Below are 21,548 nucleotides of genomic sequence, written 5' to 3' on the forward strand. Positions count from 1 at the left end.
AGTGTAGTAGGTGCCGTGCTTGCCTGCTGAACTTAGAAACACACTTTGCTTCATGCTGGCACGAACCTTTGTCTATTGTCTAAAATGCGTAAAAAACGCAAGAAAAAACTATAGTGTCGGCCACCATACATTACCGTAATAATTGATAACATGGTTCAATAAACAAACATCAGGTACTTACTTTAAATGATGTGTATTCATTTAGGTATTGTGTAATTGGTGCTAAAACAACAATTAATTGATTCACTGCAATACTAACATCAACACCGCACTGCTACGCCCTCGGCAACGACTAGCATCTACTCAGCAGTGTCAGGTTGTTTAAATACCATTGCATTGCATTAAATGAAGGCGAAGCTTTTGAGTAGATCCCTTGCAACGCGGAGGGCGCCATTCGGGTGGAGAGCGACCTCTGAGGGCAAAGATTTGCATTAAAAGATACCTCTCCGCATCAGCTATAACTTTTGCGAACCTTTCAAAAAAAAAAGCTATGTTAAGGTGGACCCTATAATAGACAGACATCACTAGCGCCCATAAATATAGTACATAGAACTTATGTTGCACAGTCTCTGATCGTCGTCTGATTTCTCAGGTGGAGAAATGAAAAACTGACCGAAGTTTTAGCGGCCGTAACCATGAGCTTATTTATAAATTATTATTTATTTTTTATTAATGTATCTGTTGACGACGGACAGGAATACGCAAATCCTCTGGGCGAACACATCACTCATTTTCTCCTTTGATTCACTTACACGCACATACACACTTTCTTTTCTGTCACAGCAAAATAAGTGACCGCTATCCGTCAACACAGGCATTGTAATATAGTAACGCAAGATCACAAATGTACGACAAGGTGCGACTACTGACCCTATTTTTACTGCGATTTCAACCGCTACAATTTTTGCAACGATATCGGCTACTGCTTTGGAAGTATACGTATAGACTGCTACAGAACGATTTGCAGTGAAGTGACGGACCGGAAAGTAATTGCTTGATCTGTCTCCAACGTTATTCTCTTGTCGGCTGTCGTATTAAACTGACGCCAATTTTAAACCGACAAGTCGTACCTTAGTTCCTGATTTATATAATCACTGGCGTATATCAAGGCCGCCAACATTTCAAAACGCAACTACATATCACGTATAATCAACAAATAGCTAACCAACCTACATGACGGAGCTGTTACATGCCGTTGTATTGGCACTCGCTATAAAGACAACTTTTAGGATTTTTTCAAAAAACTCAAAAGGTGCGTTTATATAAATTGGAGCTCTTCGATTATTCCGAGGAAGCATCGATACAATTATTATTATTGTTATTATTATTACCATTACTATTATAAATGTGTTTAAATGCCTTCTTTACGAAGCAGAACTTGAACAGGAATTACCTGCGAAGAAACAGTTTTTTTACAAACTTGATAACGTAATATTGGTTGTGCAGACAAAAACGTCGTTTTTCATACAACAATTTGGGCATACACTGGAATATAAGTTACTTATCACAATAGGCCATCTCATCAGCGTCAGACTCCCCCATAGGCCACTGATAGTACCCGCAAGTGATACCATGACACATTCGCCTATCTGTACTCCAAGTAAACAATAGTGCAATACAATAGCGAGTCAACACTATAGCACCACTTCTATACACAATAATATCGCGACGAAATACAGTGCAACAGGATTACCACAAAGGCCGCCAAAACACAAAAGACCAGCTAAGCCACATTTGTATATTTAGCGTCCTATGACGACAAATATCAATAATATTGCAGTACCGGCAATGATTGTGTGCAGGTAAAGTTAAGGGATTGAATACGTCACCTTTAAATTGAGGTTAACCAGGCGATTGACAGACTCTATGGACGGACTTAGTACTAGTTAACTCAGCCTGAGATCATCGATTGCAACAGATTGCACTGAGACAGATGAGTTCGAATAAAATCATCTTTCAGCCGATGAGCTTCTATGTAGCAGTAATAATATTACCACCTGGAGTTTTACCTTCTCGATGATGTGTCGTTTTTCACTCAGTGATTTCTCAGTGATTACTGATGTCAGACGGCCCGTCGAGTGTAGGACTCGTCTTTTCGAAACACTTCCATCTGATACCACGGATGGTGAGAAGAGTTTCCTTTGTCCATGTGAGTACTTATCCGTTTAGCAGTTACTGGCGCAGGCTATCGCTGAATGAGTTCTGAGTGAATCAATGCTCAGCCGAACCCGCAATTCAGACATTTAGTATTTCTCGCCTCCAAGTTTGAGCGTATTGCACGTTTGGGGCACCAGTGAGCCTGGCAAATATAACAGAACAAATGGTGACGACAATCACAAGTTGTCATGAAGAAGCGTAGGAATAAGGGTGGGACGAGGCATGCAGCTTCCACAAATTGTGTATAGTCACTTCACTGGAAAAACAGATTACAATTGCTATCACGGTGATGACAGGCAAGTTGCTATGGACAAGCAGAGACGTCGACACGTCTGTTTTCGTCATGTGCATATTCCATCGGCCATGGCAATTACCAGTTGCCCCAGGTAATTTGTGAGGGATTACTCGCCCATCCGCCCTCTTTTCCACAGTCAGCCCACTGGCTAGAGGGCAGGCAAGGACCGAGCAAGCGGTGACCGACTGACTGCCGAACTGGAGAACGTCCGCGACAGCTGATTGGGCTGCCCATTGCAAAGCGTCTATTGTATCGCCTCTTCGTCCTCTCACACCTAAATTGCTGATTTTCGCGGGTAAGCTACAAAGGCCATAGAGTAGGCATGGTAATCCTGCAACGTTTGAGCTTGCTTTCGGTCCAGCTGCTTGTTCACCTGCCGCGCTGCCTGTCGATGCAGCTATTACATCAGAAACAGTGGATGCAACTAAGTCACCGAGCACCAAAATCCGCCGTCTGGACCACTCTCGGCTAAAGCCTAATAGGCAAGCAGTGAGCTACTTCAGCTACAACGACATCGGCTTCAATGGTGTATCGACTAATGCGAAACAATTCGAATTGTTTGTTCAATCGTCCAATCTCTGCACTTTCCCTATCACTGAGTCATTGTAACTCCTAGGGAAAGCTCTATCCGTAGACTGTTGCTTAGGTAAATAATCACGCATCCGATATGCCAATGTCCGACTGCGCATTGACTACAAACAGATTGTCCCTGCTGACGAAAACGAATCTTCTCGCAGAATCTTCGAAGTCAATCGGCAATTTTTGTGTTCGAACCTTCAGCTACTTACGACGATTAGCTTCAGCAATACATCAGTGACAACCTACTAGAATGTCGAAAGCCACGACACTAAATACTGTTAATTACAGGACTATGTGCGCACAAACATTTGTAATAAAGCATTATCTTCGGGTACACATTCTATCCTCATTTTCTCATTTACCCCTGTGATGCCACAAGCGTCAATCGCTACCGCCATCAACGATCTCAGCTATAACCCATTTTTCCGATGACATCTCTATCACTACATATACAAATTCTTTTGCCCAACTGGTCAGCACCGCCGTCACTGATGAATGCCACTGATGCAAATGTCCTTCAACACAACTGTATTTTTATGACTACGCAAAAAACCGGACAGCGACTAAGTGACATTGGCCACAATTCCAACGACGTCAGTCGCCTGACAGCTTGACGTCGCGGCTTTCTTCAAAGGTATTTTGTTCTGTCCGTGTGCGGCTCCACGTTAAAATGGGTAGGCGAGAAGTAAAATCCCGTTATACTGTCACACGTTCACGCGCACAAGAGTCGCGCGTGGCAATCGCATCATAAGAAATTACCGCAGCAACGCACAGAAGCGGGGGAAAATCAAAGATGGACACAAAATGTAAACGCGTTCCCATTCAGATAGAAGAGTTAGAGCTAGACGTGCAGATACCGTTTGAGCATCTGCTATGACTATTACTTCTACCAGTACAGCTGCGTGTCAGCTACGCCATTATCCGGCTTCACGGCTTTGTAACTGTGTTTAATAATTAGCGACTACTGGCCGTACCCCATACTCAGTTACCGATCGGCGGCAATGCTTCCAGTCACAACGATACTGGTACGTTCCATTGAAAAGCAGCGGGAAAGACTTGTGGCATCAGGCAGGCAGGCAGGCAGGCCGGCCGGCCGGTCGGTCGGCAGGTTTAGTAGGGCGGTTGCACTCGAAATAGAGCTATGCCTTAAACTACTACCACCTACCTGGACGCTAGGACAAGTGGGAGTCCCGTGGAAAGTGCGTACCCCATACGTTTACTGATGCACTAGTATCTAATCTCTGTTATTAAGCAGAACGATTTGCTTGCTTTCTACTTCAACAGATTTATTATATGAACAAGAAGTTTCGAATTGCATACACCAGCGACTGTCTTCAGAATTCCGTCATTGTGGTTAAATCTAATTTACTAAACAATCAATTCCTATGGATTAGTCCTATACCGTGTGGTTAATCATCGCTGCTATAGCTTTCGAATCACGGTAGGAGGACGGATCAAGCATAGTTGCCACTTCATCGAACGTACAATTTCAACTTCGACTACACTGAACTAGAGAAAAACAGTGCACAAAAAAAACGTGAACGTATAGCCTTTTGACACAAAAATATCTCGACTTTTTTCCAAACAAACAACAAATCCATTCTCTCCATAACGGGGAAACGGTTTTCCCAACATTAAGTTCTGTGAAATTTTTCTTAATGAACAAATTATAGTTCTTACGACTACTACAATTACAATACCTGATATGCGTTAACTATTTGCCATTTTCCTCATGATTATTGATAGTAATCGTCACGAGGAAACAGTCGTGCATTTTATTTGCACGTATTTGTCTTTTCGACTTATCTGGGCTCGCTTTCGCTAATCTCTGTTAAATGGAACTGAAAATCGACAGTTTAGCACTTCTGCGGCCATTTTCTCAACTAAATCATTGTAGCCATTTGAACTTTTTCTATTTATTGGGAAAGCACAACTACGCGAAAGGGGCGAGCAGGGGAAGATGTCAGAAAAAAACGGGATGACTGTTTCGTGACACGTTTTGACAACCAAAAAGAAATCGAGTCATCACAGCGAGCGAACGAACGATGGGAGTTCCTGATGTCGATGATGAATCTGACGAAATTAAGCGTTCAGCAGTCAAAACCCGTGATCGTACCGTCATCACCACCAGTAACTATGTATAAATTGGTAATAATGTGTCAGCAGCTGCAACACATCACTTGCAACGGCCGCGGCTGGCAATGCCAGACGGTTTCTACCGGTCCTACGCTTGATAGCCTAGTAAAACGTCACAATCATATGATTACTACTGGTACCAGATATAACGCTTACTCTCAGTGTATAGCGCACAGAAAGCGAGGGCGCATGAAGATGCCACAAAAACCATGCTCGACCATAACGGTAAGCTTTGCCAAAAGAACAACTGTGTTTTATAAATGTATGAAGTAAATAAATTCATATGCCTGGTCAGAAATATTGTTCAGCAAAGGTACCGCAACACATGACGCTGTATGGTGCCTGAAACATTTTTCACCATAATTCATACATACACACGTAATGTTTGACAAATAAAATTATCATGTCCCATGTAGGATGCAGTGAAACGCCTAGGTATGTGTAGATTAATTATGGATGCCCCTTGCCAGGCTTCATTCACTGATCATCGCCCTTCATACCCCTTAAGGCGGGATTGATTTCCGTCGTCTTGCTTTTCCGCGCAGGTTTAATTCGTTCGTGCTTTTCGAGTTGCATTATTAACCGGTGTTTCCACGCGAGTCTATAGAAATCTAGCTGGGCCGTTCTAATTTCGAATTTTATATACCCACACTCGCTGCCATCGCTTATTGCGCTTTATCCGTAATGTGCTCGGCACAGCTTTGGCCGTTCATAGGTAAAATCACACACCTAATGCTGGTCACGTACTTCAAAGCTGTTCGATCTATACGGAGCGTGTTAATAACAGCGACGTGGCCTTCACGGCAAAACCATGGCTTCTGTCTTATCCATATTGATCACCAGTTCCGCTTCATCTATGTGTAACGGGAGCCTTGCAAGAGTTTGTTGGACATGAAGCAAACGTTTTTCAAAGGTAATAAGATCGTCAGCATAAATCACCCTTTATATTTTGAACACAGAAGCGTAGATCACTCAACAGCTGAGAGGAAGGCGATGGACTCAAGTTATCACGCCAGTAGACCCGACGAACGGTTTAAGTTCAGCTACTTCATTGTTTATGCTAATGAAGTTTTTTTGTAAACTAGCTTTAATCAGATGCAGGATGTTGTGACAGACTGCGCATTGTATAGGTTCTACTAAAATCCGCTTTCAGGGCGCCATATCAAATGGCAACTGACTGTTTTGATCGACGATAGACGCAGTGTACCTCTTGAAGTAGTATGTCACATACTGAAGTCATGTAGTGGTGAAGCGGTCTGTCCGGAATTTGTGCAATTCATTTAGAATACGTGAACGGGCTTTTTCAAACTTAGTCAGGCACGATGTGATAATACGAGAATAAAGCTTGCAGCAGCAGCAGCACAACCATCACCTTTTTCTTGCAATCGCCCTCTGAGGAAATGAATCGTGCGGATCGCCTTTTCTTTAGGCACGACATTTAGGCATCAGCAGACGTTCATACTGAAGTAGGCATTGAACAGGCTTGTCCATCAGGGGACGTGTCAGCTGCACTCGAAAGAGTGTTTACTATTGCAGTTAAGATCGACTGGAGTTATTTCAGAGTAACGCCGCCCACGGCGATTTGCGTATCGTGTATCCCACGCATCAGCATATGAGGACAGTCCATGGGATGGTGCTCATCGCCGTGTACATACCTTTGAAGCGTTCTATTAGCATTATGGAACTAATTGGACTTAGAAACCAATTCGAGTGTTCATTCATCCCAGCTTTTTAGGAAGTTACAGAACAGCTTCATAGTAGAACTGACGCTTGATCGGTTTCCCTGTCTAGAAGCAATCTGTAGATTAAAGTAAAGGCTGAGATGATCTATCCGCATGGGAATATCCTAGTTCAAACCTACAATTCAGAGCTGCGTAAGTGGCACTTGTAGCGCAACGTTTCGGTAACCTCAACGGATGCGAAGCGCGCATCCTACAACAAAGCATTACGATACGATTTCAGAAAAGAATCATAGATCATATGGAATCTGTAGACGCTGTTGAGGCGTTACGTAATAGAATCTATGTAATGGAAACAAACTTTGAAGATGCGAGACACAACCGAAAACGCCTTCAGTCGTAGTTCGCATTCACCCTACCGTTTACTCAATATTAGTGATCTCAACCTTTGCAGTAAAGATGAATCCGCGCTTCTAAAGATCGCAAAGCGCAATTTTGGAAGAGCAATACAAATGGCTCGTCTTTCTCAGTGAACTAGCACCTTAAGGTGAGAAAAGCTATAATACTAACACGTGACAGCTGTACAGTACGCATAAAAACGATTGATTTTTTACACAAACGGTCGGGTCACTGCATAGTAATCCTATTGCCTTCCACCTCTAAAAGCATGGTTTTCTCGAGAAAAACGTTAGTCGTGGTCTGTACTAGATAACGTTAATACCAATGTTTTATTATACCATTAATCGCGGATTAAAATGCTACGGAAAAACTATACTATATGCGTTCTTATCACTGGAGTTCCGTCAACCGGCCAAAGTTTGTACGATATTTATCCAACCTTTAAGCCTGAGTTTTCGTCATAGCGAACTTCAACACATGGAGAGTGTATGAGCAACAAGGCAAGAGTTAACCAATAAACGTGAAACTAAGGGACATAATTGTATAATGATTATTCAGTATTCCTACTGTCTCTACAGCATCACATGGACGCACAGCCTCTGTGTAAATGAAATCGAACCTTCGATACCAACCTGAATTCCAGCCATCAACAGGCACAACAATTGGGGCACTTTTCTATCCAACGCAATGATAAAGCTTAACGATATCCATGACCGAAATAAGGCTTTCCCGCCAACCAAGCAGCATTCTACTGTCACGTAGCCACGGCTTGAGCGTTTGCTGTGCGCGCAAAAGCTGTGTTCCGCAACGTTTGACTGCTTCTCTTCAACGGCGTTCGTAGATTCATGGTGCTGCCACTACTGCGGCTGCTGACGAATCAAAGCAGATCGTGAGCAGTTGGCCGCCGACCCTTCAGACAGGCAGACTTCAAGCAGACAAGAAGCCCTGTTTCTTCGTTCTTCACCACCATTTCTGCTCATTAGCTATCTGTTGGGACTGACTAGCATGCCCCTTTCCTCTGTGACATCGCTGTAGTAGGGGCGGGTAACGCTAGTAGCGACGGTGCTGATGGTGACGATGGCGGTAAGTTACACGGAGAAACGAGGCTCGATCGCACTGTACTGGCGGCAGTCAGCTGCGCTTTATACATACCTGATAGCCTGAGTGCCATAGGACGCGTGAATTACGCCGTATGCGACTCAGCTTTTTTTTCTACTCGTCAACTGCGTTTGTTTAATTCCTCGATTATATTTGCACAGAACGTTTGAGGTTGGACAACCGATATTCAGGTATCACCGCATCAGCAGAAGTCAACCACAACAAATGACAAGATTATTTTTCTCGAGAAGGTACGGTAATGCTAGTTACGGATCTGTATCTAGAAAAGTATATATGCATTACAAAATGTAAAGCAGGAAAGCTTCTGGCATAATTGCGAATATACATACAAAACACGAGTATACCCCTGGCACCATGGCGCCAACGGCTTGTATGTAATAAGCGCCGCACATTCAGAAGCTAGTAGCTACGAATGAACATCGGTATACAGTGGTAACAAATGACGCCATCTGTTAGCATTAGAACCGTGTTAACTTAGTGCATCATACACTTGCTTCCTGCTGTTTAACAAGCACGGGCGTACCAAACAAAGTTTTCAAGTTCCTATTCAATCCGCCTCAATTATTAATTGTGCAGAACTAACCGCATGTTCAACCAAAGCTTCCTTGTGTGTCGCTTTTTTCTCGTCTCAATTTAAACTTTTTAAACATAGGCAGGGTGCGACTAACAAGTAAGAATCGCTATTATTTTCTAGTAGTTAAGAAAAGCACACAATGATTTAATACGGCAGCTAGCAAATCCAACAAGAGCTAACAGTTCAGCTGCGATTGTCATCATCATACAAGAGCAGTCACCTCAGATGGCTTTACGCTTCTGTTAAGTCATAAGCGTTAGTGTTTCGACTCTGACCGCTAAAGTACAATACATAATTAAGTTCGCGTTCGCGCAAATAATACCCAACGTTCAACGTCATTGGGAAGATGCAGCATGCCGGGCCGGTTAGCGAATAGGCGGACGTGGGTTGGTGGACGAGACGCGCCTCTCAGCTATGACCATAGTTGGATCGCTCTGTCAGTTACTGTGAATCATCCACTTGCAGCAACAGCTTCGACTACTATCACTACTACCGTTAGCAAGAACCGCGAATACCGTAGACGCCCTGCTGTAGTTCTCAATGGCCGTAACCTTGCCTCAAGGTCTTCGCACACAAACATACACCCAAACACACGCGAATACCCTAATGAGCAGCTGTTTGTTTAGCACTGGATCTCTTTATTTCTCATGCGCCATTCCCGCTTTGCCGTCGTACGTTATTCTGTTCTCCGCTACCTTCGATAGAATCTATAAAAAAAAAATAAGACCATTTCGTCCTAAGCACAACAGGAATTTATCAACAAAGAAACTGTCTATTCAACAACGACAAAATAGGATGCAGGATCACTCCGTTGTATCCGTGAACCCTTTTTGTCATACGCAAGTAAGCGCATTTGGACACGATGATTTGACCGAAACGCAGTCATACTTCAAAGCGATATGTGATGGTTTAAGTAAAGCATGTGTTGATTTGATCTCGATGAAAAGACCCACATCGAACACACACTGGACGCGCTACTTACGTAACATCACTTTACGTCATGGCCAGCTGATTCTCCAGCGCTTGGTCTATGCTTCCTCTTAGGCATAAATAATAAGGGAATTCGGTATCACGACGATAGCGATGAATCGTATGGTATATATTGGCATTAGACAAAACGATATGCTTTACAAGCTTAGGGGAATGTACCAACTTCAGTTGCAGCAGTCCTGCAATTCATCAGACAGATGAATCAAAGTCCAATAGAAATTTATTTACCAGCTGTAGAACACTGGCGTCATCATGTTATTACCATATGGACGAAAGTAACTCGTAACTGAAATATAGTTGGGCGGCAACCTACATCGACATTGTTAAATAGAGCGTTAATGGATGCATTCCAATTGAAAACTGTCATAGTAACAAAGCCAACTAATGTAATAGTAGCTTGATTATTATGTCTATCACACAGGAGAAAGTAGCAAAAACAAATATGCACGTATGCTTTAAGCAGAAATAATCTGGCTTTAAGTAACCCTACAGAAAATTCATATGCTGTCCTACATTATAATATTATCTAACGATCAATGATGCTGATTAAAGATTAATTTATAATTGTGAAGCAATTGTTGTTTGATTGTCATATACACCTTATCTCAAGAGCTCAAGAAAGTTCTTCAGATGATATTATTACGACATAAATAATATGTAATTTTATTCACTAATTACTACTTAGGTTGGAGGTTATGTTGTTCAGTTCTAGTCATTTTACTGTCTTATCGTGGTGTAGAATCATATATTAGCGAGAACGCATCTTCTCATACGTATCATATTGTTATTGAGCAGATGGGTCTTTCACGTACGCATAGAATGTTCGCTCACTTGTTTATAAGAACAAAAAAAAAAGCAAAAACGCGGTCTTGCGCCGTCAAGGTCGGCGTCAACCCCTCACTAAACGAACGCGTTACTGGTACTAAGGGGCGGCGGCAACAAAAGCTGAAATGGTGCAGCATTACTTGGTTCGGTGTGGTAGCAGGTATAGGAGAATGCGTACTATAGCTTGATATACTCGTAGCTGAAAAGTAACCTCGGATATATTTTTGTAACCAGCCCAGCGTTGTTTACAGCGCTATTACCAATAATCGCTTCTATACTCGTCTATTACCGATCCAGCATAAATAGCCAAAGACGAGTGCTCAGTACACCCTTTTATCGAAATTTTTTTTACCCAGTGCACAGAATACAATGAAAGCCTAAAACGAGCGAGTATAATAATATATATTGACTGTCCGTTGTTACCTAATCGTCGACGTACGGCAATGCATTAAAAAGTAGAACTTTGTCTCTCCTGACGCTCATAACTGAAAATGCGTTACTTACTGCTCGTACTCTCACCTAGACTACCCCTATAATTTACTTTGATTCGGACCTAACACATAACATTGCCGACGCCTAAACAGAAAGCTTTACCGCGACATCTCAACTGTTCTTATAGACGTTGAGTTTTGCAATTGTGCAGTCATATTAATCTTATACATACTGTGATTGTTTGGTCTAATAGGACAAGTTTGTTGGATAGGACGGGCTATAGTTCTATTCATGTCCCGTAATCCCGGTAGCTAACAAGGACCATCCGTCGAGAATTCGTGCACGTTGAGAACATTAACCTAGCTAATCTAATACCCTAAAGACATCCGATGACGTCGCTATTCATAAGCGTTCACTTGCTTCGTTTGTCTAATGATGCTTTTCTTCGCCTAATTCTTGTTGATCAGAACGGTGCGCGTCCAACTTAAAAATACCATTAAACTCTTTCTTTTCCCTTCTTCGTTATCAAACTAAGCGGAGTCATCGTTCGCTATAGAACTCCCTACAGCTACTTGGTAATTACACTGTAACAGTAGACTCGTGACGCCTGCAGCGTCTCAAGCTCTCACAAAAGTAACAATTAATCTAGAAGATAATTCAATCGTCGAACTTAAAGCATGTATGACAATTCTTCAGTACTAAAAGTTATTCGTGTCAGACAAATGAATATAATCCTCCAACGTTTTACGATAAAAACCTAAGACTTGGTATGGTATAACGTTCTGTAGTCGTTTGGCCTCACCAGGCTTTCTAGTAATTAGCAAGCTGCTTGTTATGATTGGCATTTAGCGGATTCGAAGGAAAATACTATAAATTCAGTGGTTAAGATATCGGAAGCATTAGTTGTTCTTTAGAGCATCGGAGTACTTCAAAATAAAGTACTCCGATGCTCTAAAGAACAACTGCATTCGCTATATAAGTCTATCTTTATACTTAAACTTATTATTAGAGTAAAGTAAATATGAAGATTTAGATAAATATTTTGAAGCATCTGCTGCTGCTGCTGTACGATGTCATAAAATCGTATGTCTTATTGAAAATAAGATGTATTCTAAAAATTTGTTTGTTATTGCTTAATTAACCATTCTGTATAGGACATTAGTCTCAGTTCGATAGGTAGCATTCGATTACAATCGTCATCCACAGACAGAGGCCCTTACACCTACGAATTTAACTCGTCAGTCAGATAACTAAAAACGCGTTACGAAACACTGCTATAGCACACTAAACGTCATTAAGGGTTCTCACATCCATTTAATGTTTGCTAGGCCGCTTGCGGTGTAAGCGACTTGCTTCCTTCATGGAGCGAAAAATCGAAAGTATCCACAAACAATGTGCTGACAAGCTTCAATAACGGAATCCCCGATCATTTGTGGCTGATTTTTATTCGAAGATACCAAGCTGCGTGTACGTGAAATAAAAACAGTGGAATAAAAAAAATTTAAACCGAGCAAAAACAGAATATGCGGTTTCTAGTGCGGGCCGGACTGAACCAAGGTCGACAACGGGTTAGAGAAACAGATGCAGTAGAGTGAATCATACAGAGTGTACGGGCCCTGCACTGTAATCTCCAACGTTTTTCTGCTACGAAGACCATTTGCACTTGCTTGTCTATACAGCGGGTCTGGGTTGTTATAACGTTAACGACGTTAATGATTCCTTAAGACAACTATCTACTGACAAATCAAATTCGAAATGTGTAGACCCCGTATGATCCTAATCATTGGCCTGAATAAGATCGATCTATCACCCATCGACACACTTTAGGGAGCACCTAAAGGCGTTACGAAGTTCAACATATGATATGTTGATGCATTGTGATACCAATTATTGAAGTACTTCGGATAAGCGACCATAACGTAAGGTACAGACTGTATATGAACCAATCCTCAATTGTTTTTGTTGTTGTAGTAGCAGCAGTAAGAAGCCGCAAATCCCAGTTCTATCGATCACCTGTGACCACTGTTCTCCATCAAAACGTCCTGCAGTTCACCTTCCTTTAGACAAGCAACCACTTTGTCATACGGCTGTGCATTCTACCGACGCAGTTCCACTGTCCTTTCCTGTCCCATTGCCACAAAGCTAAGACATCGTCTTCAAAGACCCACACAGGTGGTACTCACTACCTAAGAAGCGATGGTTAGTCATAGTTGTATTGTTACTAGCAACCTTGCTCTGTGTTTATATGTAGTTTGTGAGACCTTTTATTAGCTGTTATTCGTTAGTTCACCCACTAGTTATAGCTATCTAACAGCGAGCGGCTGGGACATTGGGTAACTACGAAGTGATTGTGGCGAATAGTCTGCTAATGTTTGTCGATTGTGGTTAGCTACAACGCCACCTTGTGACGTCTTTCTAACGTGATTTTCTTACGTTAGAATGCAATACGTTCCATCTAACAATCAAAAGGCGAGTAAGTGGTAGCTCACGATTGCGCTGTTTGTGGAACCGTTACGCTGACTCTGCGTGCCTGCGTGCGTGCGTGCGTGCGTCCGTGCGCGCTCACGCACACATACACCAAATAATGCAACATCATCGATGACTGTCGAAGTCATTTGAGTGGTGTATGCAGTATTATTAATCGCGATACCCGTGATGATGATTCAAAGCGAGTTTTTGGCTGAGTGAAGTATAAAAACGGCACGGTATTAGCTACCGGATGATTGCAGTTTCCGACGGAGTTACGACGACAGCACTTAAGCAACAGCCTCGCAAGTTCTTAACTACTATTACAACTATGTTAAGGTGGCCGGTTGAATTCGCTTCTACCAGTTGCTTATGTGAAAATGGCTGTAGCCGCTATTGCAGCAAGTAGTTTCAATTACTGTTCATGTTTGTTATCTTCACTTTCCCGCCCTCAACCAGCGCTTGCACTACCATCGTTTTTACCAATAACACGATACTTCAGCAGAGGAAGTTTCGGTACTTCTTTTTTTTGCTGACTTTCAGTTGCACGTCTCGTGCTGACGGCTTGCCAATTGTAGCTGATATTGTATATATTTTTGCTGTTTTTTCTTTCGTTGACGAGTATTCGTCGCGTTCTCACCTGACTTTGCATTTGCTTACACAAATACTAACTAGCTTTAACCTTATTATATGAAGGCAATACCCCCTTTGGCCAATAAAGTCGTAAATCCAAAGCAATTCCATATGATTCAATGGTTGTTTTATAACCTTTTCGACTTTACACCAGTTCTTGCTGTGCTGTTGTTCTCATGATCAATTTCACTTGTATATATATATATATGTATCTCTATTGATGATGATCACTATTACTATTAGTATTATCTCGTGATTTAGCGGACATCAGCCCCTGTTTGAAAGACAAATTTTGTCCGCAATCTGTCGTCGCCAAACGTTGAGCCACAGCAACATTGTCAACGTGTAAAATTTCTCTCTTCATACGCTATCTTACATCGAACACCCAATTTGCTCACCTCAATTAATATTTCATTATTCAAGCAGACAGACCTTGGTTCGAGAACAGCACGACCTGTTCGGCTCCCTTCAAAGACCTTTGCTCGCCGTCCAGTCGCTCGGCGTCCTGCCATGCTTGCAACAGAGTAGTAAAGCTTCTAGTAACCCGAACATAACTGACGTCATTACGATACACGTTCAGGCATACACCCGATGGCATAACAGTACTCGCAAATTAAGGTGGCAGCATTGCGGCACTAAAATATCGCATCAGATCTTCTACCTCTAGCCTCAGCTGTTAGCAATGGCTCAGTCGAGAAGGATATTGTTTCTCGCATTATTTTCTCGCGGTTTCGTGATGTTTGCATTTATCGACCACCTTTTCATGCATGTTCATTTTGGTACGGGTCGACCGGGTATGGTAGACCGCCATAGTTAAATTGTAAGACAGCATCAACGCATCCGATCTGATATCCTTAAACATAGCATTTACACGACTTGCCCTGGTTTATGAGATTGATGAGCATTAGATTTCTCTGCTAAGCCATAACTGTTTTAAGAGCGATTAATCGTTTGCATTTATGTTGTATTCTAGGTAATACAAATATCACGTGCGATGTGAATTTAGCTTAACCTATTTTTATGAATTCAAGCTTTTTATACACTACTTCTAAGGTTACTTGTTGTCAAGCGCGACAAGCATGCTCAGACGGACCCGTGATATTTCTTCGTAGCGTATTTTGCCTCCCTTATTTATTCGAACTTTGTTCCACAATTAAAGCATGGTGCCAGACGCTGTTTCTCATAGTAGGTACCATTACACTAGCACATTTAGAGCACTAATAGCATCGATGAACGTTCTGTCATCCTGCTCTGCTTCTAAGTGACGTGTCACATTTTACATAATTTTAGATTGCCAACGCTTCGCTCAGATGGCTGTACCTTTCTATCTCCTTCACTCGTTGGTAAGGTGAGACGAAGCTAAATATTAAATAACGTGCCGTTGACGGCCATGCGAGAAAATGCCTAAGGCATGCTTAAATTCATTTATATATAGTCAAAGCTACTGGAATATCGTAGCTGATCACGCGTACATAAGCGTCTGCAGCACTTTTGTAAAGCCATATGTTAACATCTCGAATTCTCGTAACAGATTCGCGTTTCGGTGTTTCGAGTTAGTTTCGTGAAGTGCCTCCATAAATTACGCTTAAAGAATATTCTGAATTTGAATCGCATTCGGAACACGCACAACCACAGCAGGAATACGATCTCGATTATTAATATGATTGTCGTCGTTGTATGGGGCAACATTTCTCCGTCAAACTCACTGTAGGAAATTGGTGATAGTTGCAATTCTGTTCTTGCTCGAACTGTTGTTTGATACCGCTGTTGCTACTGTCTACGGTCGCATACATGAAACGCCAAATGTCTCTCTTCGCCTATGCCATCTGCATTTACATGAAAAGATTGCAACTATCTGTTCCGGTGTTCAGGTGCATTTATTGGTGGGACGCGATACCGCAATCATACACAGTTGAAACCAGCCAACACCTGGTTGATTTTTATTTCTTAAGTGTCGACAAATCCGTTTGTCTGTCTGACTGACTGACTGATTGCTCGTCAGTCGGTAGTTTGCGTTCGTCGAACAGAATTTGTCTGGCTTCCTTTTTACTTTTTTCTTCGTCAGTCGTCCCGAATCTCCCGTGCTATGGTCGTTCCATCGCGCGTCACAGGCTCTCATGTTTGTTCCTAACGTTCTCTTTCTCGGTGTCTCTTGTTCTTTAGCTGCTTCTGCTGTTTAGTGCAGAGTATCAGGATGTTAAAAAAAAAAACAGCTTGAAGTGCGCGGCAGCAGAAGCCATTACACACGAAATGGATGTCCCTTAGCACACTAGGATGACAGCAGCAACAGCTTAGGATAGGCGCGGACGTAGTGGAGCATCCGTCACTTTGAGCCATGGCGAGGATGGAGGCATTTTAGGTAATCTCTGCCCTGTCGAAACGTGGCCGGCCGAAGACTTTTCGGCCACCACATTCGTCCCTCCCTTCTGGCCCCTTTTCCCTGTGGCAAACCTCTCTTTATCCCCAAAAATCGTCTTGAAAAGCAGCAAAAGTGACAGCAGAAATGCTGACTCACAAATACAGTAGTCAATTGCACCGATTGCATCTATAACAATCATCAACGTTTACCCGCTATAGAACATAATGCTATTCACTGATGTCTGCATTGAGATGGCAATAACGTCCGCCCAAAGCAGCGCGTTGGTCACCCAACAAGCCGCCAATTGAAGCGACGTAACAAGAGAAATAAAAATAAAATAGAGAAGTAAGGAAATATCACGTTAAACCTTCCGATTTTATCAGCTCCCCCTCCCCCCGGATAGACGACTAAGAAGGGAGGGGAGGCAAGCAGTGAAAAAAACTACTTCCACCACTATCAGTGAGCCAAAACATTAGACTCCGTGCTAAAATAGACACAAACAGTAGACTCTGAGCGTCTTCTGCTGGGCACGATACAAATAACGGTTTGCTTACGTTAACAGGCAAAAGTAACGGTTTCAAATAGATGATTATAATGGCGCTGCTGATGCTGATAATGCTGGCTTACCACGGTTGCCGTTGTTGTTCTTTTACGTTATCGCTTGTCTGTCAGCCCGTTAGCACGTAGTGTGACTGCAAACAGAAGCAGCAACCGCTGACGGCATCGTACCAGACGTCCCGTAACAAAATGTGCCGCAGATGCTGGTGTGCAGCGGTGTTAGTGGGTAACTGGGTTGCTACCTATAGTTGTAGTCGACATTTGCTCTTAATTTTCAGTTTGCCTGTTTCTGCTACAACTACTACTGCAGTCATTTGCGGTTTTGCTTCGCTTCTATCCACCAACTCTCGTCTGCCCCTTCTACATTTCTCGCTTTTAGCTCGGACTTTTTCATCCATCGTTTGCTGTTGTCCGCAGTCGACCGATACCTGCAGCTGACTTCCCATTGCTCCAAACAATACGACCAAGACTTATCTGGCAGTGGCTACAAAGTCTTGTCAGCAACAGACAACAAATGGAACGGTTCGTAAACCTGTAGAAGAATTACAGTAGTAGTAAGTAGTGATGATAGCGGTTAGTGATACTAACGTAGAAAAAGAAGATAAAGGTAGGAAAAAAGAAGATTTCTCGCGCAATCGACTAACACCGGTGTGACGTAAAATCTAACGCTAAAAATGCTATAATTAGATCAGCAAGGTAACAAGCTTTTGGCCAACACGAGTGAAATATAACTACGTGAAGTAACAACATGACAAATGGAAACAAAACAAGGGCAAATTCCTGTAGGGACAGGTCACCATCGAAAATTAACACAGAATCTAAGGCGAGAGTGACCTATGAAAAAAGCCAGACAAAAAACAATCGCTTATGACGTGTAGCTTGCGCTTAAGCGTATTTCACATTTATCAATAATACCACAAATTGAAACGCAATGCGAACGCGTTCTGGTGAAACATTTGCCTCGTAGCAGTGGTCATGATTTTTTCTTTGACGTAGTATATTATCCATAAAATGCGAAGCTCTTGCAAATTCTACCTGTAAATACAAATGGGCATAATATCACAACCGGCCAACGATAAAAAGTGAACATACATGAAATGAGCGTGTGGTCTAGGATTGAACATCTGATTTTTTTTCAAAGGATAGCACTGATATTCAGCCCTCTAAAAGAAATTCAGTACAAATGGCCAAGTTGGTTACAGGTGGTTATGGGTTACTACCTCATAGTCTGAGGCATTGCCTAACGGCGACACTGGACTTAAAATTCGAAACCTGGAGGTTACTACCAAAGGCGATTTACTACAAGCGACACGATCTCGTTAGAAACATGCCGGCATAGATACATACACGCTAATGCCACTATAAAAGCCTTACTGTGACCAAAGCTGGACTAGCTCCTACAGACGTATCGATGCAATCTAAAAAAAACAAAACAGATAGACGCACAGAAAAGCGAGAAGGTCCACAAAAGCAGCACATAGATCATTTCTCCTTCCTTATAACTACAGAGAAATATATTCTGACATAATTTAAGTAGAGAAAAACTATAACTTGTTTTCATGCACTCGCCCTAACGGTTCCACTAGCTGTACACAGGCGACGTCAAGATCAATTGATTATTAGCGGCCAGCAGCCTTTATCGAATTAGGCAGTCCACGAAAAAAACGAACACAGAGCCATTAGTTTAGATACTGATTCGACTAATCCTTCACGAACTAGCTTCCGCTCTTATTCGATGCAGCTCGCATCACTTACTACCGCACACACACACGCAGCTACCGCAAATAGCTGATTTACTTCAAGGATACTAGACCGATAGCATCGGTAGCAGCATAAAGCATAATGAAAGAAAATCGGTACACGCAAGCGAGAAGCATGTTTCGAATAAGCCTGATCAGTGATTGCTATCTCTTTCTCTAACGGTATGGTCCCGTGTCCGGGTAGTGAGTGAGCTACTTGTGACAGCGCTCACAAATTCAAAAAAAATAGTCCAACACTGTCTGCTTTTTTGAAAGAGCAGTAGCGGAGTACATCTTTCCTTGTCTGTTCCCTGCGTAGACCCCAAATAAAATGATACTCGCTTGAGACCTTGACTCCGCTCAATAAAACAAACCAGGCTTGTAGCAGGAGGGGTAATGGAGAGACGACGAGGCCGTAACAGGGTTGGCCGCAGCGGACACAAGTAGGTTTTCCTAACAATTTCAACTTGTTCTTCAAGAAAATCGAATGTTATCCGATTGGATCTGCCGTTTAGTTGTGTAACGCACACAAGTGTGGAAATTAAGTCCGTCCCTCATGAAATCCGCGCTGGTTTTATAGTCCCATATGTTTCAATACATAAATTTTTTCACGCGTATGCACATAGAATAAACGGTTCTATTACTAGCTCATGTTATCCTGTATTCATCGATAAAATTCGCAAAGATCTTTTTCATTCCACTGCTCCGGCTAAAGCGGCCGTCTGCTATAGCCGCCGAAGGATAAAAAGCAATGAAGAGCGGGGGAAGAATGAACACTTTCTAGCCCCCACAAATACAACTCCAGTACAGGCACATCACGTGTCTGCTGTCGAAACGCTGTTGGCTTTTGTATTACGTACGTAATACTACCACCACGTCATCGTCATCTATATATCGGCCCCCCAGGAATCTATATATATATATTTAGTAGTATAAGTAAGAGTGCTGACTATACATATATATATATAATCTGCACCCTTCAAATATACACACATCAGCAATTCGTATACAAACTTGCAGTCAGAGAACATTTTAGTGTATAAGCTCCGATCAATAAGTCAAAATGCTATCGGGTCGAAGTACCTGGAAATGAGCTCATGTGAGCAGAAAAATCGAAATCGCTGTACAATATATGTGTGTATGTGTATGTCTACGGTATAGAGTCAAGCTAAACTAGAAATAGTGTCTATGGAATTGCTCAAAGCTTCTCAAAGTAACAGCAGCTTTAGCCTAAAAATTCCTTTAATCACTGGCTGTGCGATCCAGTAAATAAGCTGAATGCAAAGGGACCGTATCTTATTAGCGTTATATGAAGACATTGGTGAACAAGTTGAAGAATAGTTGCGAACAGAGACAAGTAGGAAGATTGTACTATTTTAACAGTATACAGAATTAGCACTGAACAAAGTTTTACTTAGCGTTGCTTCGAGCACATTGAGTAGATTTATGTCATAGCTTTGTTCTATGGAAAGTAATCAATCGTTTGTCTTCCTCGTTTGCATAATTAAACAAGAGTTTTTAGCCAAACGAAACACACGGATAACTGATCTAATATCAGCTAACCGCAGATTCCAACCGTTACAAACAGCTTATTTGCTGCTAAATCAGCGATTACATATCAGCGTGTACCTCGCAAGACGAAAATTTAGTAAATACAGAAAACCAAAATTTCCAATTTATTCTTTAAGAATTAGTTTCACCAACCAAAAAAGTCGTCATTATATCCGTACGACGAGGCATTTTTTTGATGGATCGTTTGAAAGATGAAAAAATTACGCATGTAAAAGATAACATAAACTATGTGCGAGATTATGCTTTTTATACATGACGGCTGGCGAATATAAATCGCTGAAATCTCGTGCCTGTTCAGATCGGCATGACCAGACTCATCATCGCTGCGACTTACAGTAACCAATGGGCCACTATGATCGTCGCTCTTCGTAGAAGCTAAATCAGTCTCCGCCGACGAACATTCCAGAACAACAGCGCAGTTGCTGCTAATCGGAATGGTTCTCTAGCAGTCACTGGCAGACGGCCCGCCTGTTCAGTACGTCGCTCTTTTTGTTGCTAACCACGGATCTAACATTGCCGCCGACGTATTCTTCTCTTTCCAGCTGAGTTTATATAACAACTTGCCCGATGACTACATGATTCAAGTCAACCACTTACCATCGACTACGGTGAGCCTAAAAGTACAAACGCTAACAGCAGATATGCTGTTACAATATCGCTACTTAACGTGGTCTACATGATTCTAACCCATCTACCAGAAAGATCGCACCAAAATATTACCTCTTCTAATGCATTACGTCTGTGTGTATTTACCGCAAGCAACGTCGCTTTTCTCCGCGCATAGCAAACTCCAGGGAGCAACTAAAATTATAGAACAGACTTTGCATTCCGAAAACGGGGACGATTTACACACACAAACAGAGTCTATCCAACGGACCAATCGGACAAATCAGACTTTTCGACGAGGCTGCGTGGTCCACGCGGCTTTCTTGTGTCCGACGGTAAGCGTGCATCGATCGGGTCATCGACGGCAGCATCAGCACCAATAACAGCTATCGACGTCTGCCTTGTTGCCGATGAGTATGAAACCTTTTAT

At 42.3% G+C, this 21,548-nt stretch overlaps 1 protein-coding gene across 8 annotated transcripts in view; it reads right to left on the reverse strand.

Annotated features, from left to right (window-relative positions):
- The window catches only part of LOC111271444 (uncharacterized), a 45,379-nt gene that overhangs the window by 16,356 nt on the left and 7,475 nt on the right, over positions 1–21,548 (reverse strand). Inside the window, exon 2 of one of the 8 annotated variants that reach the window (XM_086972922.1) lies at positions 17,271–17,733. The exons of the other annotated variants lie outside the window; for them this stretch is intronic. The gene's annotated coding sequence lies outside the window, so the exon portion shown is untranslated. The remainder of the gene's footprint in view (positions 1–17,270; positions 17,734–21,548) is intronic. 8 annotated transcript variants of the gene reach the window in all.

Source organism: Varroa jacobsoni, unplaced genomic scaffold, assembly GCF_002532875.2.
Source record: "Varroa jacobsoni isolate VJ856 unplaced genomic scaffold, vjacob_1.0 contig00627, whole genome shotgun sequence".
In the NCBI taxonomy this organism is placed as follows: Eukaryota; Metazoa; Arthropoda; class Arachnida; order Mesostigmata; family Varroidae; genus Varroa; species Varroa jacobsoni.